A 19,875-nucleotide genomic window follows, 5' to 3' on the forward strand; every position below is an offset into this window, starting at 1 on the left:
ATATTAAAAAGCATTGTGATAATTTGACCCTGCAAAAAAACTAGTTTCAGAATAAATAGCCATCCATGGTTAGTTGTCTGTTCCTGCTATTCATTAATTGTGATGCTAAAATCAAAGAATGTGAAGGACAAAGGTAAATCCTGTAAGGCATAATTTTTAATAAAATATCTTTCCAAATTGAAAAATGTCAGTAGAAATATATTACAATGTCATCTGTCTGGTTGGAAAGATATTTGTAGTTTTTGACAAAAACATGCATGAGTTTATTGAAGTCTTTGGTAATTTTTACTTTGCATTTGTATATAACTCAAAATCAAATAAGTTATAAATACTTTTATAATTAGCTTTCCAGTCTGTGTACTAACACCACCAAAAATCAGGTTTTGATACCAGTGTTGGGCAGACCAGAGATAGTCTGATCTGTAAGCTTCTTCATGTCCTTTGGAAAAAGAATAACTGTGGTGTATGGCTTTCTTTGGAATTAACTTGGGGTTAAAATAAAGTATATTTACATAAACCTTAGTTACAAAAGAACAGTGAATCAGTTTTAGTTTGTTTTTAAATAGCACAACTTTTGCACACAAAAAAGTTTTAATCTCTGAAATTATAATAATTTGTACAAATATGATGTTAAATTTACCCAACCTTTTTTAACAGAATAAATCAAAAACATTTTTTAAAAATATTCCTATATGAAACCTCTTAACACAAGTGTCATTAATGTATGTGATGTCTCTTATCAAAGTGCTTTTTTATGTAAAGATAGTTGACATGGTTTTATCAAGTTAAATGCAAATCATTGTTGCAGTCTGTTATCATACATGTTGATATTGATTCAATATCTGGTTAATATTTGTCTTCTACAATGCTAGATTTGTGTTTTAAAACATCTAATAATTCTCAAATAACTGTGTAATTTGGTTGAATAATATATGGTTACATTTAGCAAGTGTAGTGTGTCTTAAAGTTTCTGTAAATGTCACATTTGGTTATCCAGATTAGCTGTTCAACATTAAGAAAATGAGTGGAGAAGGGCCTGATGTTGAAACAGGCCAAAGAAGTTTAGCAGGTAAGTACAGAATAAGAATATTAAATATTTCAAGACAAATATTGAAAAAGAAACATGTTTTCCATGTTGTAATGGTACAAGTTTTTCTTGTCATTTTATATATGTGTTTAATAATTTTGATTTAATATCATCATTTCAACTGTTAGTTTCTAAAGAAAAATGTGCTTTTGTCTGTTCTACAAAATGTTTTATATGTACATAAAATGTGCTTAATTTATTCTTGTGAATTACTTACCAGAGGGATTTAAAATAATAAATATGAAGTAAGATCTTTCATTTCATTCACCACTTGTTGAAACATTATACCAGTTTTAGGGAATTTAACCCCTCAATTTGCGCTTGTCGAGGCTAAATCATTAGTGGTGAAATTCTCTGAAACTGGTATAACTCACGTGACGAACGGCAAATCAAATATTTGTAGAGACACTGTAGTTAAATGACATTTATAATTGTTTTGAGTCTGATTTTTTTTTAAATATCTAAAAAACGATTTACAGCTAACAGGAGATTATATTCAACAAACAGTTAATTTAGAGCCATTTTTATGATTGATTGGTCACTAACTACAGTTTGTCATTATCTCATTGAAAACGTAACCTGGCAGATATAAAAGACTGGTTAGTGTAGGTAGTGTTTGTTTGTTCATTTTGAAGGTTAATATTTGAAAAGTAAAAAACATTTGGACATAAGAAAACCAGATTTTCCTTACAATTTACTTTTAATTTCAACAGTGAACAACATTAAAAAATTACCATTTTTGTGTATTCTTTAATGGTTTTTATTATTATTATTTCTGTTAGATTCAGAGTCTGAGTCGAGCACTTATGAAAGTGCTAAAGATATGACATCAATATCAAGTGAAATTGATATTCAGATTGAGGAATCCACAGAGGTATTATTACATTGTTCAATAGTTAAAAAGAGTTTATGATTCTGTTTATTATTTATTACATGATGCATGTTTATTAGCACTTCTCCTGTTTTGTCATTACAAAATAGTTACGTTGCTAACTTTTTTTACTTAAAAACATCAACAAATATTCAAATTTCTTGTATTTTAAAGTTCTAATGGTGTATGTAAAAAAATCAAATCTTATAAACAGTTTTTAATGTACAACTGTCATGTGAATTAAGTAGTTCAATAATTGAGGTATTGAATGGTGGAATAAATGTGTCTTATATACACCTTAAGTTGGCTTGATTCTTTCCAGCATTTTATATATATATATAGAACACTAGTGTAATTTTGATATGATTATATTTTGTATATTTATTCATGATATAAATATTTACTGTGCCCTTTTTGTGTATATAACATGTCTTGTTTTTTATCAAGGGAATTAATATGACAGGTTTGATGTACATGATGTAATTTTTTTGCATCAATTACTGAAATTAAATGCTTTTTTTCTTCAAAATCATAAACTATTCTGCAACATTTAAAGATTTTCTTTCAAAATTTTTTTCTCGAGGGGAAGAATTGTATTTGGTGAATTCTGTGGTGCAAAAGATTCCTGTGCTAAAGACACACTATGTCTATAAACATTGTCTGGTTTTATATTCAAAGATCTTTTTTTAGAAGTATGTTTAAAATGGTCCTGTTTTAAGGGCCCCTTATTTATTATTACAAAAGTTATCATTTAGAAATAAAACCCTTAAATTTTGAACAAAGTTTTTTGGGTGGGAGTAAGTTTAGGGGAGGTTTCCCCATGTTCTGTGGTAAGAAAACTTATTCATTTATGCAGCTCGTGAGCTTTACATGTACAGAAATTACAAACTGTCACTAGGATATTTCAGTAAATGTGCTTATATACCCTTTAGAAGCCTATTAATAATTTTTTATAAATACAGATTCACTTTTGATAGATGAGAAAAGATCAAGTGTATATGTATATATTAAATTATTTTCATTATGAACAAGAAACAAAACATTCAGACAAACCAATAATGATTTTGTTTAGATGAAATAAAAACCTAATTAGAGTTATAAAATTTTGGAATTGTATTAACTAGGAACCTTCTCTGTTTGATGATGAACACCATCAAACTGACTTTGTGTTGGTTTACAAGCCATCTTCAGAGAAGGACAGTGGTCCTCACAGAAATATTAGACAAATTTTTGAAGCCAATTTGGAGGACGAAGGGCTTGAACTGGAACATGTTCATCAAGTAAATGTTGTTTTTTCATTACATATTTGTTATTTCATGATGAATTGTTAACAGATGGTTCAGGTGTTTGTTTTACATAAGAAAATAAAGTACGAAACATAATATTTATGATAATATAAAATGTAATTAAAGTAACATTGTGTGTTTGGTTACAAGATTTATTTTCATATCATGTAGTTAAAGTAATAAATGCAAGTCTTCAGAGTTTTTGCTTATTTGCAAAGCTATTATTTTGCTGTATCTTTCATTGTTGTGTTTTTAATGTGTCTTTTTTCAGACTTGTTTTATATTTATATTACAAAAATATTCCTTTTCTTTAGTTGTTAACTTTAAATAGTTCATCATATATTTAACAAACTACCAGTACTTAGAAAAAAAAGTATTCATTTCAAGAGTTTATTCATATGAAATATTTAAAGCTAGTGCTATAATTATTAGTGTAACATTTGTTTTTAGTAATTTCTTAAGATAAAAGATAGCTTTGTGCATAGATCAACAAATTATGTAACAAGCTTGATACACTGGTCTGTCTAATGGTATACTGTATCACAAAAATATTTACAATGGTTACGTGAAGAGTTGGGTAACCTGTTTTTATTAATAATTTTACTTATAATCCTAGTAATATTTTATAAGGTTTATTAGGCTAAGGAGATTTAGGTTAAGCTTAAATTAATATATTAAGTTGTATATACTCTGTTTGCTGTGGAAATGAATTTTTACCCAAAAACGGTTTTTAACTTAATAATATTTGACAAAAGTACGTTAAAGAAATCACATATTGCTCATTCTTGCTTTTGTTCCCCTGGTGGGATAGTGATAAGTTTAGTGATAACACTAAAATCCAGGGTTGTATTCCCTATGGTGGACACAGCAGATAGCTCAATGTGGCTTTGCTCTAAAACAAACAAACATTGTACTCATAACAAAAATATGATGTAGAAACCACACTAGAAACATCTTTTACTGTGTGAACCATGATATTCATATGTTATTTAATCAATTCTTTAATGTATTAAAATATAGAACCAGAGCTGACTTTAAATAATAAAGTAATAACATGATGTGATTAGTGCATTTAAGTTTTCTCCTTTTGAGACCTTTTATGGGCTGTTATAAAAGAATTAAAAATAAATGAAATATAGCATGTGGTAAATTGGTTACTCCTCATCCTGAGGATAGGTCTTAGGGCTTATGTCACATTTTCACAGTTATATTTAAAGTGTAACTATCTCACTTTAATATCATTGTATATGAATAAACATGAAATCAAAAGATGTTTAATAATTAAAATATTAATATTACATAAATTTTAAATTCTTAATTTTATAAGTAAATACTTTTAAAAAAATCCTCAAACTCCCATAGTATGAAAATTGTGTAATTTACCGTCTAGTTTTTGTCTCCTCTCTTATTTATTTTCTTCTCCTAAAAGTAGATGTAGAAATTATTTGTTGTAACATAGTTATTGCTCAAGCAAAGCATATTTTAAAGCCTTCAATATAATTAATTTACAGAGCCATAAATAAGAAAATCAGATCCACTTACCACACCTGCCTCTCACATTCTTTCTTTCACAAATTACCAGTAGTTCTTTCTGATGTCATAAACTATATTTATTTATATGCAATAAAAAGTCAAAGATTTAATCTAACAAATTATATATTATATTACTTCATTTTTTTTCTTCAGAGAATTGTTTATTTTCCCTCCAGTTCAAATGTTATTTCCATGTGAAACATTTTGATGAGCTTACCTGAAATTTTATCTCATAGGTGGAAAGCCAGAGAAATTGTGATAGTTGTAGGAGATTGTTTGTTTTCCATGTTTTATTATTTTGTGTATGTAAGTGCATTAATTAAACAAATCAAAAATTTTTAGCCTGTTTATACTACTAATACAAAACACTAGGCTTAAATTTTGTCAAAAACAAAAAATTTGAAGATCCAGTGAAGTACTGTAATTTTTTGTTTTTCACATCTATTTTTTATTCATTATAATGAAAGTAAATAAAATGTAAAAAAAGTAGATAGTTGTTAAATTGAAGAAGGTTTAATTTGGTAAGGTAGAGAAAAATAACAATGGTACTACAAATGCTTCACAAGGTATGCTTGTGAGTAGTTCATGAGTTACATTATTTGATCATGTAATATATGATACACTTTGTCATGGGATTTTCAACTTTTGTGGTGGAATTATTAGTTAGACACAGTTCAAAGAGCAATAAAACAAAAATATTTCAGTAGAAATTATATTATCACAATATTTAAGCTACTTTTGATAAAATCATAGTTTCCTGTTACAATTTGCAGTCATTATGGAAAGAACATAATGATAATTTTGATTTGTTTCCTTTTTTTTTATCATGGTGTTTATGAGGAGTGTCAAACTGAAAAAAATGCATGGAGAATTAGGATAGAGAAAATAGAAGATAGAATATGAAGTTTTATTGAGAAAAACTTTTGATATTTATTCAAGAAGTTTTGGAGATTACACAAATGAAATTTGATAATTTTCAGATGAAGGAAATTATTTTTTATCTTTTGTAATAACCACTTGGAGCAGTCAATACTTTGATTTATTTCTGGTGTTTGTATTCAAAAATCTGGTAATGTTCACTGAAAGCTTGTGAAATTTCAAAGTTACATAAAAACATTGAGTCACAATATGAAAACTAAAGGTCAGTTTGGGGCCACAAACCAAGTTGATTGTACTGAGCTCGTGGTAAGAGTGTTAAAATATGAAAAAAAGTTATTTATATTACTGAAAAACATATTTTTGGACTATTATCTTAAAATTTTCAAACTTTTTGAATTGTGTGAAATATGTTTTAAATCATATATTTATTTATATTTTTACTCACAATACCATTTGAATTGAAAATAGATAATAAGAAAACCTCTGTAAGGTTACATCTTATTTTTTATCTTTCAATAGTGCTCTGTTGGTGTAAACTTTGTCAAAATTCATGCCCCATGGGAAGTTTTAACTCGATATGCTGAAATATTAAAGATGAAAATGCCGATTAAGGAGGTAAGATGATTTAATGATAGCTTGTTATACAGTTTACAATGAGTATTTGCTCATTGATTTGTAAAGATATGCAAGCTTTTTATGAGACTGACGAAAATGTGATGGAAGTTTTACCAGTGTTTAGAATTATGTTGAAAACTTGTACTGTATTAATTATAACCAAATATTTATGTAATTATTCTTTTTCAACTTTGTATATTCTACTTCAAATTGTCTTCAACTATATGCAAGTTTGAACTAAAAAATATTAAATAAATTAATTAATTTACACAAGTTAAGTATATTTATGATGTGAATAAAAAGTATCTTCAAACAAAACACTGTATCACTGATATTAATCAGAGCTGAAGTTATTGTACTATTACTGTATTTAGTTGTTATACAATTATTTCTTTGTAAATTCATGGATTTCCCTTTTTGTCTGGTGGAATGTGTTAAGTAAGTTTGTTTCCTTTGCATGACCATAAAACTCTGTGATGTTCCTTCCTAAATGATGTTCAACAGCTGTGTGACACTACATGTTGTTAATCCACCACTGGAAGTAGTTCTTTAATTTGATTTTGTGATTACACTGAAATGGTGTTTAGAAGAGAACAGCTTTTGATTTTCTCATTTTTGGATTAAGTAAAGTAAAATGCAAATAAATTCTTAGCATTTACAGACATTTGTGAAGAGATAATTTTAAAGCAACATATCAAGGGAGTTGAAACCAGTTATGTCTTAAATGTTGCATTTTGTAGAAAAGAAATATTACATATTTGGATAGGGTATTTTTGTCTACCATCACATCCATCCTGGTTGATAAATCCTTGTGTTGAAAAAATGTTTGTGTTGGCACAGAAATGTTACATACAAAAGATGGATTTAAAATCCTGTTTTTACATACTCTTAATTTGGAATCTATAATCAACTAATTAAGAACAATTTACAGTTTAATGTGACATGAAAAATTTCTTCATGAAATTCCACATAGTGGTTATATTCCCAGTCTTTGCTGCTTCTGAGATATCTTAATGTTAAATGTATGTGTAATGAAGAGGTCAATGGAACAGTACTAACTTATGAATTGTAAAAGATATATCACAGCTTTTATAGTTTGCTAATTTTTTTTTCATATACATTACAGGATCAATTACTTTTATGAAATATTAATGAGTTTTATTTGTTCCACAATTTTTTTGCACACAGTTGTCAGCTATAAAACTTAACTACTGATTGTATAACAACTATAGCAGTGACAGTTTGAAATAATTTTCAAAATGTTTGGCAAAATTTGTGCATTTTTGTTTGGATTAAAATGATTATTATAACATTCTTGTATTATTTTAAAAATGATAGTGTTGTTATACTATTCCTTTGATATTTTCTATACATCAATCCTGAAATATTACACGTCAGATAGAGCATAAAATACTGATATACGTGAATTCTGATGAATCATAAGTTAGAAAAAGTGTTCTTTCTTGCTGTCCTTTCATTTTAGAGATTAATGTAAATTTTGGAAGCAAAATTTAAAGATCAGTGCCTATAAATGTCTTCCTTAGAACAAGAATGTATAAAAATAAATATAATTATATTAATATCTTTGAGAAGTGTTTCAAATAATTGAAATGTTGTCAGTTTTTTCTTTAGTGTTATTGCAACACTTAATACAATCTTTATAATGTTGAATCAACAACTACTGGCCACCTAAGTTATGTGAAACAATATAAAGCCGTGATTTAAGATATGGATAGATTTGAGATAAAAACTCTTAATGTAGCATCTATGTTAAGTTTGTTTGTATATGATTTATTTTTTAAGTAGAAAGATTTTATTAATAACAGATGAAGGTGTGGACATTGGCTTTCAAAAAACTTAGTTTATGATGATTATTGGTTCTGAATTAAAGGACATAATGGGTATGTTATTGAATGGAAAATTGCTTTAATTCCAGCATTACTGCATCTTTTGCATGTAATTAGACATTGATTTTGTGGTATGGCTGAATACTTTTAAACTTTCATGAACTTCATATCATTGTTTATTATCTTTAGAGTAGAAGGGTACATTTTCCTAAGCCAAATTTTTAAGTTTGCTCTGTACTTGTTTGGGATGTGGTTTTGAAGCTTGTTACTGTTTTTGAATGTATTGTTGCAAATTCTTTCATGGATTTTAAAAGGTTTTAAATTGTTTTGCTTCTCTAAATATTCTGTATAAACATCTTTCCTCACAGAGGACTGTGATGTATTTCTCGAGTGTATTTAGTAAATCCTTTCATGGCTGTGTTGCACTGTCAAATTATTTGAACTGTGTTTCGTTAAAAGCATTCCGTATCAATATTCTTCTTCATAAAGGGCTTTGACAAACATTCTTGAGTCTGTTCTGTAAGTATACTCATGACATTTAATATTGTCAAAGGACCATTGATTTGCCATAAACCAAATGTGTAAAAGTTAATCATTTTAGGTACAGTGCTGTAATTCAAATCTGTCTCATCATACTAGAGCGTTAACATGCAGATCTTTCTCTTAAAGTGTGATTAAGGAGATAACTCGTTATATTTGCACTTAAGCATTTTTTTTTTTACTGTAATGACTTTCATTCATTCTGAAGCAACTAGTGCTAAATACCACTTATATTCTTTAAATATGTTTACAAATGTAGGTGTATTGTGGTGAATAAAGGAAAATTCAGTCATATAAATTACAGTCCCCTACTGCAAGGAGTTTAGTTTACTTTTCTGGGGTTACTGATGAGGGGAGCTGATTTCGAATAAACTGCTCTAATTTGGTGAAAAGTAATGTTTCAAATGATAAGCTTGACTTCATGTTTTTTTCTTGCTGAAACATATGGTATATATATATGATAATGAGAAAAAGAGTCAACATTATTCTAAAGACCACTGTCACTCCTTGTACCATCCCTAATTGCTATGTAGCATAATACATTCAACTGGTGGGAACTTATTCAGTGTTACATCATCACTGTTTACAAGGAAGGGATGATAGGAGGATGTCAACAGTATAATGTGGAGTTGGTGTGATAAAAACTATTGTTGTGATACAATATTTTAACAGAAGGCTACAACAAAGTCAAGACCATTATGTAATTAATTTGAATATCTGATACAGGGCAGCTGTCCACATAAAACCGATGAAAATCAACTCAGTAATAGATATTACTAATTAAATATACGGTTTTACATTTTTGCTTGTAATCTCTTTGTTGTTGTCAGTTGAGTATTGTTGTTTGTTAGTGATATTCTTGGCTGTAATTCCAGTAATAACTCATGATAATAATTAGCTTAGGTGATTTAGGATAGGCTTAATTCCGTATAATAAGCTAGCAATATAAATTAATTTTTATGATTAAAATGTCATGACAAAACTAGTGCTAATAAAAATAGATTTATAAAACAAACTAACTTGTATTGGTACCACAAAAATCCATAAAACAATTCTCCACTTTGTGCTGCATTCAAGATTCAATAAATTAGAAAAAAGTTTATGCAAGAGCTATTTCTTTATTGCAGAACATAGTTTCAAATAAAAATACTCTGATAACAAGAACATTACTTCACTGTGGCTGCACATGTGTGTTTCATTATATCTTTACTGATGTAATGTGTAAGTACAGGAAGTAATGAATAAAGTGAAACTATAAGAAGTAGCTGGAAAGCTAACATCATTATTATTATTATGACTAAGGACAAGATGTAGTACTAATGGTAAATACATTTACTACAACAAAATTACTGTTAGTACTGTAATAATACACCATGTAAAGAACATGCTTTAATTATATATAGTAAGATATTAAAGAGAAGTAAAGCTAATCGTGGCTGCAATATAACAGTGATTCATTATTACCTTAAAATTAATTTTAGAGAAATTATATTGTTGATTGTTATGTATTGTAATTTATCTCAGATCAGTCTCCAATTTATCATGTTATGTACATAATGTATTACAATTTCAAACAGCTGGAAATTTTAATTTAAATGTTAATTAAGTGTTGATATGTATTAAATTTGTCATTTGTCAACAAGATTGATACACACAAAAGATATTTAATGTCCTTGTAAATATACTAATGCCATAACTCAATTCACTGAAGTTAAACAGGTTGTGATGTTCAGTATCTATAAACATTCCTGATCAAATTCTATAGTTTTCTGATTAATAAGTATTAATCACAATTATAGCTTCTGTGGCTTGCAGTGCACTGATTGTAGTGATAAAAAAAATTGTTCTGCCTTTTGGTGCATCGATTTATATGGTTTAAGGAGATATTCTTGAATGTTAAACCATTTTTAAATATGTGTAAGCATTTTTGTAAAACAAATATTGTTGATTCTTACTCTCAAGAATCTTCTACAAAGTTAGAAAACAGCTGGGGCTTGCATAATACACATCCAACAATATACACTACAACCATCAAATTGAAAGAAATGTAGGCATCAGAACAAATGCATAACAGTGAATCTGTTGCATGATGTGTGAAAGATTTGAAAAAAGTTTTATTATTTTGTAAAACTGTTACTCGTGTTATTGGTGGCAAAAAAGGTTATTGGATTTCTAACAATGTTGAAAAAATATGGTGTTTGCCTTGTGATAGGGGAAACATCATTTGTGAAACATTAGAGTGAGCATATGAGCTCTGTCTGTGAAATCTTGTAATGTTGTTTAACCAAACTGTTATTTGTTAATATAGAATAATATGCTTTGATTTTTTTTTTTTTTTCCCAAAGTAAATTCTGGCAGATATGTTTTATAGTGTTTAGAACTCTGATCATGACTTTCACAAACACAACTAATATGCAAAGATTTATTGTGTAAAATATTGAAGTTGGAAGAAATATAAATCTGAAACTTGTGAAATTAATTCCTTTAGTTATTTCCTGTATTTGTTGAGTAAAAATACATAGCTTGTAAGAATTTGCGTGTTTAAAAACCGTGATAACTTTGATGGAAAATATTATCATAGAAACATCTAACATTGAGTATTAATTCCTGTAGTTTGCAAAATATATTGAAATTATTTATGAATGATATTTTTTAAATTTTAATTAAAAGAAAATGGTGTAATTATTACTATAATCAAATGTTTTTAATTTTATTTGTTTTTTTTATTTTAAACAAAGCTGCATGAGGGCTATCTGTGCTAGCTGTCCCAAGTTTAGTAGTGTAAGACAAGAGGAAAGGCAGCTAGTTATCATCACCCACTGCCAACTCTTGGGCTACTCTTTTATGAACAGATAATGGGATTGGCTGTCACATTATAATGCCCCCACCACTGAAGTAGTGAGCATGTTTGGTATGATGGGGATTTGAACTCGCGACCCTCGGATTACGATTACGAGTGGAGTGCCTTAACAACCTGGCCATGCTGGACCTAGTGGGAGTGTCAACATCATCGTGGCTAGGAAGCAGTGGTGTAGACTGATTGAAGAATGCTGCCAATGCTGTTTGTCTAGCATGCTCACTTTTTATCTCTGTAAAGTTCTTTATACAAGATTAGGGCATTTTAAACATTGTGTTCAATTATTAAGGGTTCAATCACAATTTTGGTCTGGATTTTGACAGTTTGATAAAATAGTAAAAATCAATTTGGCAGCTTTTTCTGTTTTAAAAACAATTGTTATTCTGGTTCTTAGTCATCTTTCTATTCATAAGCAGCTAATTTTGGTCAGTGTTTTATCAGTTCTTCATTGGAAATTTGTTTATAGTATGATTTCAGTAAGTCATTGATGAGTTGCTCTTCAATTCCACTAAAATCCAAACTGATGTGATTTTTGTTTAACAAGAGGTTGAAAATTGTGCACACGTTTTAGCCAGTTTTTTTTTTTTTTTTTTTTTCCAAACTGCATTCATATTGGAGGTTGTAACCTCTTCACGTTCTTGATGTTCAATGGTTTCCAGAAACTTCTGATTTAGGTGTTTCTGTTGCTATCCACTGCCCCTGATCATTTATCTGAAGATTTGTCACAAGTAATATGTTTTAAAAGAAGCTATGATGTATTGATTTATAGGTTGGATCAATGAAGTGGTGTTTGGAGGAAGAAACTCCACAGAAATGTTTGTTGATATGTAAATTAGGTTGTTAGGGTGATTTTGTGATTTGTCATCAACCACTAGTGATTTATGGGCAGCATTTTCCATAGAGAAACATCTCTCTACTGCAGGGCAGAAAAGTTGTAAACAAATCCTCAAAATTTGTTTTTGTTGTTTAAACCTGTTCTGTCTGGCATCTTCTTCCAATATAGATCAGTCTTTCAAATGTTGAAAACCTGATGGGTCATATGTCCTCTTTGTTCAATAATATCTTTTAAAACTGGTTGGCATATTGATGTTGCTTCCTTGTCAGCACTTACCACCTGTAGGCTGTGTAAATTATGCTCTTTTTTTTTAATCTGTCAAGTCAGCATTTGCTATCCATTATCTTCAGGCAATACTGATTTAGTAACTTAACAGATGCACGTATGGAAGACTCAGCATTTTGGATAATTTTCTCTTTCTTGATAGTTGCTGTAGTTGATGGTGAGAACTTAAATGCTTTGGAGTTTTTAGTAAGTCTTTGGCTTTCATCAAACTTCTTGATGGTTTCCAGTTTTGTTGTAACTGAGAAGGCTTTTCTCGCAGTTTTTTGGCTTACCGCTGGCACTGGAATCACTTGCAGTACACTTGCTAATCATTTTGTATTTAAGGACAGAGTATAGTCCAAATAAAACTATAAGTACATTGGTTGATGCCTTTCATGATCCAAACAAGACACTTGGGATGTATGAACTTTTAGCACACAGACTGGTTAAACTAACGTGTCATGACTTTTTTTAATTTAGATTCAAAATATAATTAAACCACTTAACTACCATGATGTACGAACAAACTTGACAACAAACCATAGATGATAATGCAGCTTTTAATATATAAATATTTTTTAGTTCTTAATAATATAAGAAAATATTTAAAAACAATTTTAAATTACCCTAGTGTGAGAATTTGAATATTTGTTCTTTAGTTATGACCTCTTTTGAACTTCCCCCTTAAACTATGAAATGTTATGTAAAATGTCATTAATCTTCTAAATCTTTATCTTATATCCTTCAATCATATGGAACTACAGAGCAACCAATGAAGATGGAAGAACTTCTTGCCACACCTGCCCTTCAACTTGCTCAAATTTACAAATTGCTGATACATTTTTCTGAGGCTAAGTCCTATTAAATTTATAACCAATAGAAAGTCTAGAATACAAATAATTGATTAAAGTATGATTCATCCCATATGATCTTACAGATAATTGATAAATTTAGCTAATTAGAGAGCCAGAGACAGTGAGATATTTTCTCAATGACACACTGAGTATATCCTGCTTCAAACATAAATTATTGTGATATTATATTTTCCTTCCTTTCTCTCTCTCTCTTTTGAAGAATAGTATCAGTTTTTTTAACAGATTTTCTACTGGTTATAAATTATGTTGTGATAAATTTGTTATACATTTCACATGTATTTTTGAGGAGTTCAGCATTTTTAAAATCATACACCAGTTTAAAAATGTTATTTTTGTATTTCTTTTAGGTACCAGAGTTTCAGCTTTCAAGGGGTAATGAAAAAAAATTAAAAGGAGGTATAAGTGGTGTTTGTCATTCAATTTCACACCTCTTTGCCTCCAAAACATCAAAGAGGCAACAGTTTACAACTGAATATAGAAGAGCTAGGGAATACTTGTAAGTACACATGTTTGGGCTTTCTGGATTTTATTTGCTACAAATCTTTGTTAATTTTAGTCAGGTGATATTCTGTACATTGAGTGTTTTAATATTTTTTAATGTTTGGTTAGTTTTGTATTTTGGCCAAAGCAACTTAAGGGCTAACTGTGTTAGTCATCCCTAATTTAGCAGTGACATACCAAAGAGAAGACAGCTACTTAGAACCACCTACTACCCACTCTTGAACTACTTTTTTTATTAACAAAGAGTGAAATGGATTTTAATGTTACAACATCCCAATAGGTAAAAGTATGAACATGTTTTGGGATAACAGGGATTTGAACCCATAAACAACAGATAGTGAGTCAAATCATTACCATCATTTCTTTTCACTGTGGGCTTGGTTGAATCTGCCAAGTTTGTGACTCCAAATTTATCTTTATAGTTTCACCACAATAATTTCTAATACGTTTTGTGTATCTTCATAAAAATTTCATCAACTGTGAATGATCATTAAATCATTTGTTGAGAAAAACATAATTTATAATGAAGTCTCTTTCACTGCAAGAGTCTGTGAATATGTGGAATCAGAAAATTGACTACTGTGGGTGTAAAGTGATTATCATGTAGATTAAAAACGTAAATCATCTGAAATTTAAATTTAAACATCGTAAATAAACTTAAAACATTTTAGTCAGTAAAACTAGACTGTATTTTGTATTATTCTACCCAAACTCTGTATGAGGTTTGTCAGTATGACCAATCTTGTAACCATTAAAATAAATCAAAATTATCCTTTTTTTATTTGTAAAGTTGGTTAGAAAGTATTTTAGATTTAACAAAAGATTTGTCTTTATTATTAAGCCTGTATGGTTCATCAGCTTCTATATTAAACATTTTAGATTGGCAAGTAAGATCTATATAATAGTGCATGTAATGTCACATCAGAATAAGATAAATAACATAAATCATAGCATCCTTTACTGGCCCAGTAAAGGTTTCCAGTAAGAAAAGAGTATTGTCATGTCACTACATCTGTATTATTATTTATTGTGTTATACATCTTAAGGAACTCTAATAGTTAATTACTTTTTAAATGTGACTTGTTGCTCTGACAGATGAAAGAGGTTTGTAATTTTAAAAATATTTTGTTCATGTGTGTTCACATTTGTGTAAAAGTTATTTTTACTGGTCTTGTTAAAGATTTGATGTTCCAGAGAAAAAAGAAGATTTTTTCAATCCAGCCCAACGTGCTCAAATTGTGGACTTCATTTTGAAGAGAAAAAGATTCAGTAACAACACAAACGAATCTTATGCATTTGGCAAGTGAAAAAAAAACACACTATATTTTAACATAATATGTATTTAGTTTCCTTTCTGTATAATTTACTGTGCATTAGAATTACTGAAAAAAATTCTTAAGCTAAATTTATACTTTTTGAAAATATATTTCTTCATTATGAACTGAGTCATTAGATTATCTGGGAGAGAAAACTGATTTTTTTCTATTACTTTTATAAAATATGAAATTCTTTTATGTATCATACTTATACCTTGTATTTCAAAATGATAACATTTAGTGATGAGTTTATAATAATTAATATGCATGTAGGTAGCTTTTTCTGAGAGGTGCTAAAAGTATAAAAAAAAGTTTCCAAACAAAGCAAACTTTTTAAATTGACTTTGTAATAATTTCTGTAAATCTTCCAACTATTCTGAAAGGTAGTTCATCATGTTTACTTGTAAAAAAGTTTTACACAAAGTACCATCATATACAAGTGGTGATACAAATTTCAGTTTTGAGTACAAATTAGCTTTCATAAATTGTTTTCTCTTTTGCTGCAACCTCTTCTGTGAGTGATTCAAAGTGCTTGTTCCACAACTGCCTCCCGTGTTGTACACAAAAATGAATCACACACTTTTATGGAAAGTCTATGTTAATAAATATTGTGTTTCGTTCACTTTTATTTTTTGGCCAATCAGTTTTAACTTCTAAATTTTGAAAAGTAACATAACAAACGTTTTAAGATGTAACTTTTCCATATCATGTTAGGATTTACTAACAGGAACAGCAAGCAAGTAAAATTTACAGTAAGATGGAAACATGAGCTAAACATAATTACAAATAAGAATCTGAAATTTGCATAGCTTACCTTTTTGATTTACTGATATATCCTTAAATTATTTAGTCCAGCATGGTCAGATGGACAGGGCACTTGCAACACAGTCTGAGGGTTGCAGATTTAAATTCCTGTCACACCAAACATGCTTGCGTTTCAACTGTGGGGGCATGATAGTGTAACAGTCAATCCCACTATTCATCGGTAAAAGAGTAGCTCAAGAGTTAATGGTGGGCAGTGATGATTAGCTGCCTTCCCTCTAGTCTAAATTTGGGACATCTAGCACAGATAGTCCTCAAATATTTCGTAGAAATCATGTTAAGAAATCTGTTAATTAAAAGTTACAGTGTGTATTTTTAGGGCTAACACTTAAATATCTGTGTCTTAAAATACCCTTTGGGTTATAATGATTTGTACTTGTCATCATTATATTTTGTTTTGACCTTGTACTGACCAGCTGCTGATTTATTTTCTCATGTATATATAAAATCCCAAGATGGAATGTCCACCTGAACTTTTCTGTCATATTAAACTTTACAATTTAAATTCAGAGACTTGTATTTTTTAATGTAGTTTGACATAAGACTATTAGTGTGTACTAGAAGTTTTGTTATTTATCACATGATGTGAACAGTTAATGAATCTAATTTTATATAGCAAACTGACAAGAAGTGTTTAATATTCATAAGTTAATACACAGAAAACAAGAAGCTATAATTATTAGAATGTACTGATTGATTGGTTGGCTACCTTTGCTTATTAACACTTGATTATATCTCATAAGTTTCAACTAGATTAAGTTTTAGTCCTAAAATTAATTGTGCTGAATAATATTCATAAATATAAAAATTAATAGCTATAACTGTATTGTACACAAGTAATCAATATTTCTCATAAAGATCTGTCTGTGAATTTCTAAAGCCTAAAATGAATCAGTCTGAGTGAAAGTTTCCATTTGAAAAAGTAAAAAAAATACTTCTTTTCAAAAATATTTTTCTGGCAAAACTTTACATATCATCTACTATTTTTCAACCGTAATACTAATAGAAATGAAATTACCAATGTGCAGTGAAATGAGAAACTGAAAAATATGAAATATAATGAACAAACATGTTTTTCCTCTCTGAATGCTAGGCTTTCTATTTTCTTCAAAGTTTCAACTTAGCATCTCCCTATACTCTTCTTTTAATTTTATGGTTTTACTGCCTGTACATAGAACAAATGTCTCCTGTCTAAAGCTTAGGAAGTTGTAATATTGACAGATTAACTGATGAATAAAGAAATAGCAGAACATAGGTGAAAAACTAAAGATGTTATGAGAACAGTATAATTATGATGTGAGAAAAATGTGAGTTCAAGAAGTCTTAATAGAAACAAATAAAATCTTTGTAACCCTGGGTATTCCTGATACAATCACACAGAAGTGGAAACCAATGCACAGTTAATTTAAATAACTTCAGCTGTGGTCCACTCTGTATTTTATGTACAAAGTAAGCAACTTTTCCTAATGTTTAAGTCAGTCCTATATTGTTAGCATTGTAACAGGTAAAAACAAGTTGTTTTGTGTTGTGATATAATATACATAGTCGTTTGATAATAAACAGTTTGGAAAGAAGTCAGTTAATTCTGCTCTTAGACTGTAACCCACTATAAGTATTGGAGGTGTGTGTTTTTTTTTTATTTGGACAATATATTGTACAGGTCATTCAAGATGTTGTAAAAACATGTTGGTTCAAGATGTCTTGATAGAAATGAATAAAAAACCCATAATTTGAGCACTTTTGAAAAGTGGATCTTTCTTCAGTTACAAATTAGAAATGGTGGTGTAATCAAATGAGTGATATACAAATAAAGGTAGTTTAGTGACATCAGGAACATCATGTGGTTTTCCAAGAAATGTCTATTTCTCTATGTTCTTGTGTAAACGTCTCATTTCCAGTATAATATAGCCAATGGTGATAATATATGCGAAAAGGTGCAAGGAATATTTTACTTTAGAAATGGCTGAATATGTGTGTATTTAAAACTGCACTTATAAGTAAAGTAAAGGTGACACCTGGAGACAGGTTGAAAAAGATATACTAATTAGTTTATAAAAATTATATGAAAAATTATCTTAAACAAATAGTATGTGTCAGTAAATTCAGCTTTCACAATATGAGAATAAATAAGCAAAGAATAAAAATAATTTTTTTGACAAAGATGAAACCAGTGAACGAAGATCAACGATTCCAGGTTCTAGATTAAGTCCAAAAGGTTGATCAGTATTTAGATTAGCAATCCAATAAGTTTCTTTTTTATTTCTCTGTAAGCTTTAATTTTGAATCCTGTTTTCAATGGTTCAGCAGAACAGTATAATGAAACCTTATTTCATCTGAATAAGAAAGTGAAAATTTGGTAAATAATAATATGGTTATAGGCTTCTTAAACTACTAAAAAAGACTTAGTCACTGGCAACCCTGTAGTACTTGACATGTGTGCTTGGGTTTGTTACGTATGATATGTGTGTTTCAATATATATGATATGATATATAGTGATGAATAAAAGTCATTGCAATCACTGTTAACATTGTTTTATTAAATATTTTTATATTTAAATATTTCATGCCTTATGTATTTATACTGTGTTTTTCTCCTATTTTTTCAGGAATAACAAAGCTTATCAAAGATCGTGTCTACGAAGCTGCCTTTCCTTTACATGAGGTCAGTTAACTTATTGGATTCTTCTTTCCAAGTGTGCTTGATGTTGATAAAGTACAATTTTTCATATGTGAAAAGTATTGTTCACAGTTATTTCTACAGCCAGTGTGTATTATATCAGGTTTATGACCTGATGAATTTGTGTGATAGGGTTGCTCCTGTAGTTTGTTATTAATATTATTTTCCAGCAAAGTACACTTTAACATATTTTTATTAGTTGATATTTCACTTCCTGTATCAGTAAAATAATGGTTATGTTGATAATTTATTTTGACGTATTATTAGGGGGAATGTCATTCTTCAGATGACAAAGCTCCCAGGAAATGGTTATTGAACAACTGGGCTTCGTTTTCAACAATATTTAAAAAGCAACCCCTTGATGACATCAAGTGAGTGTTAATAATTTCCTGGACAGAATTTATTTATTTAATATAAAAAATCACTTGGTAAAAGTTTTGAGTTTTACCTAAAGATTGAAATTACCAAAAAAACATCTTATATTTGTATGCCATGTTTAGAGTCTCAGTTGGAGTTTTATTCTTACAAGTTGTGTTTTGAAAGAGATCATTCTAAATACAATAATTATATATAAGGAGAGTCAGTCATGATAGGAGGGAGAGAATTCTCTTTTGTTGCTATTGTATTATATTTATTGAGCTACAAAATTCAATAAAGATGTGGTAATAACCAAAAGAGATGTAGATCTAATAGTATTAGCATGTAGTTAATCAGATGTTTCTGTTATATAATAGTTTTAATTTCTGAATTTCAAAAGTAAAATATTTTAATTTGTAACGTCTTAGTGTTTACATTTCTGTATCACGTGATGGCACTTGTTTGTTTAAAATTGCTAAACTTAGACATCTTTTCACTTGTGTTTGGTTCACTGAAATTGAATACAGCTTTCAGACTTGCAGATTTTCCTCGTACATAACATAAAGTTATAGTTACCAAGCCATCCCATAAAGCTCTGTTTCTTACATACAGTCTTTCAAAAATGTAAATAATTCTCTCTCTTTCTGTCTTTGACATTTGCTATTACATTATTGATAACCATTAGAAAATAAATATTTAATATTCTGTTTTAT

At 29.0% G+C, this 19,875-nt stretch overlaps 1 pseudogene across 1 annotated transcript in view; it reads left to right on the forward strand.

Moving 5' to 3' along the window:
• Positions 1–991: 991 nt before the first annotated feature.
• Positions 992–19,875, forward strand: part of LOC143257786 (anoctamin-2-like) — a 75,712-nt pseudogene continuing 56,828 nt past the window's right edge. The window contains exons 1-8 of the transcript XR_013031997.1: positions 992–1,069; positions 1,870–1,961; positions 3,083–3,238; positions 6,176–6,271; positions 13,837–13,985; positions 15,171–15,289; positions 18,735–18,790; positions 19,073–19,176. The product of XR_013031997.1 is annotated as an anoctamin-2-like (transcript). The remainder of the gene's footprint in view (positions 1,070–1,869; positions 1,962–3,082; positions 3,239–6,175; positions 6,272–13,836; positions 13,986–15,170; positions 15,290–18,734; positions 18,791–19,072; positions 19,177–19,875) is intronic.

Source organism: Tachypleus tridentatus, chromosome 7, assembly GCF_004210375.1.
Source record: "Tachypleus tridentatus isolate NWPU-2018 chromosome 7, ASM421037v1, whole genome shotgun sequence".
Classification (NCBI taxonomy): domain Eukaryota; kingdom Metazoa; phylum Arthropoda; class Merostomata; order Xiphosura; family Limulidae; genus Tachypleus; species Tachypleus tridentatus.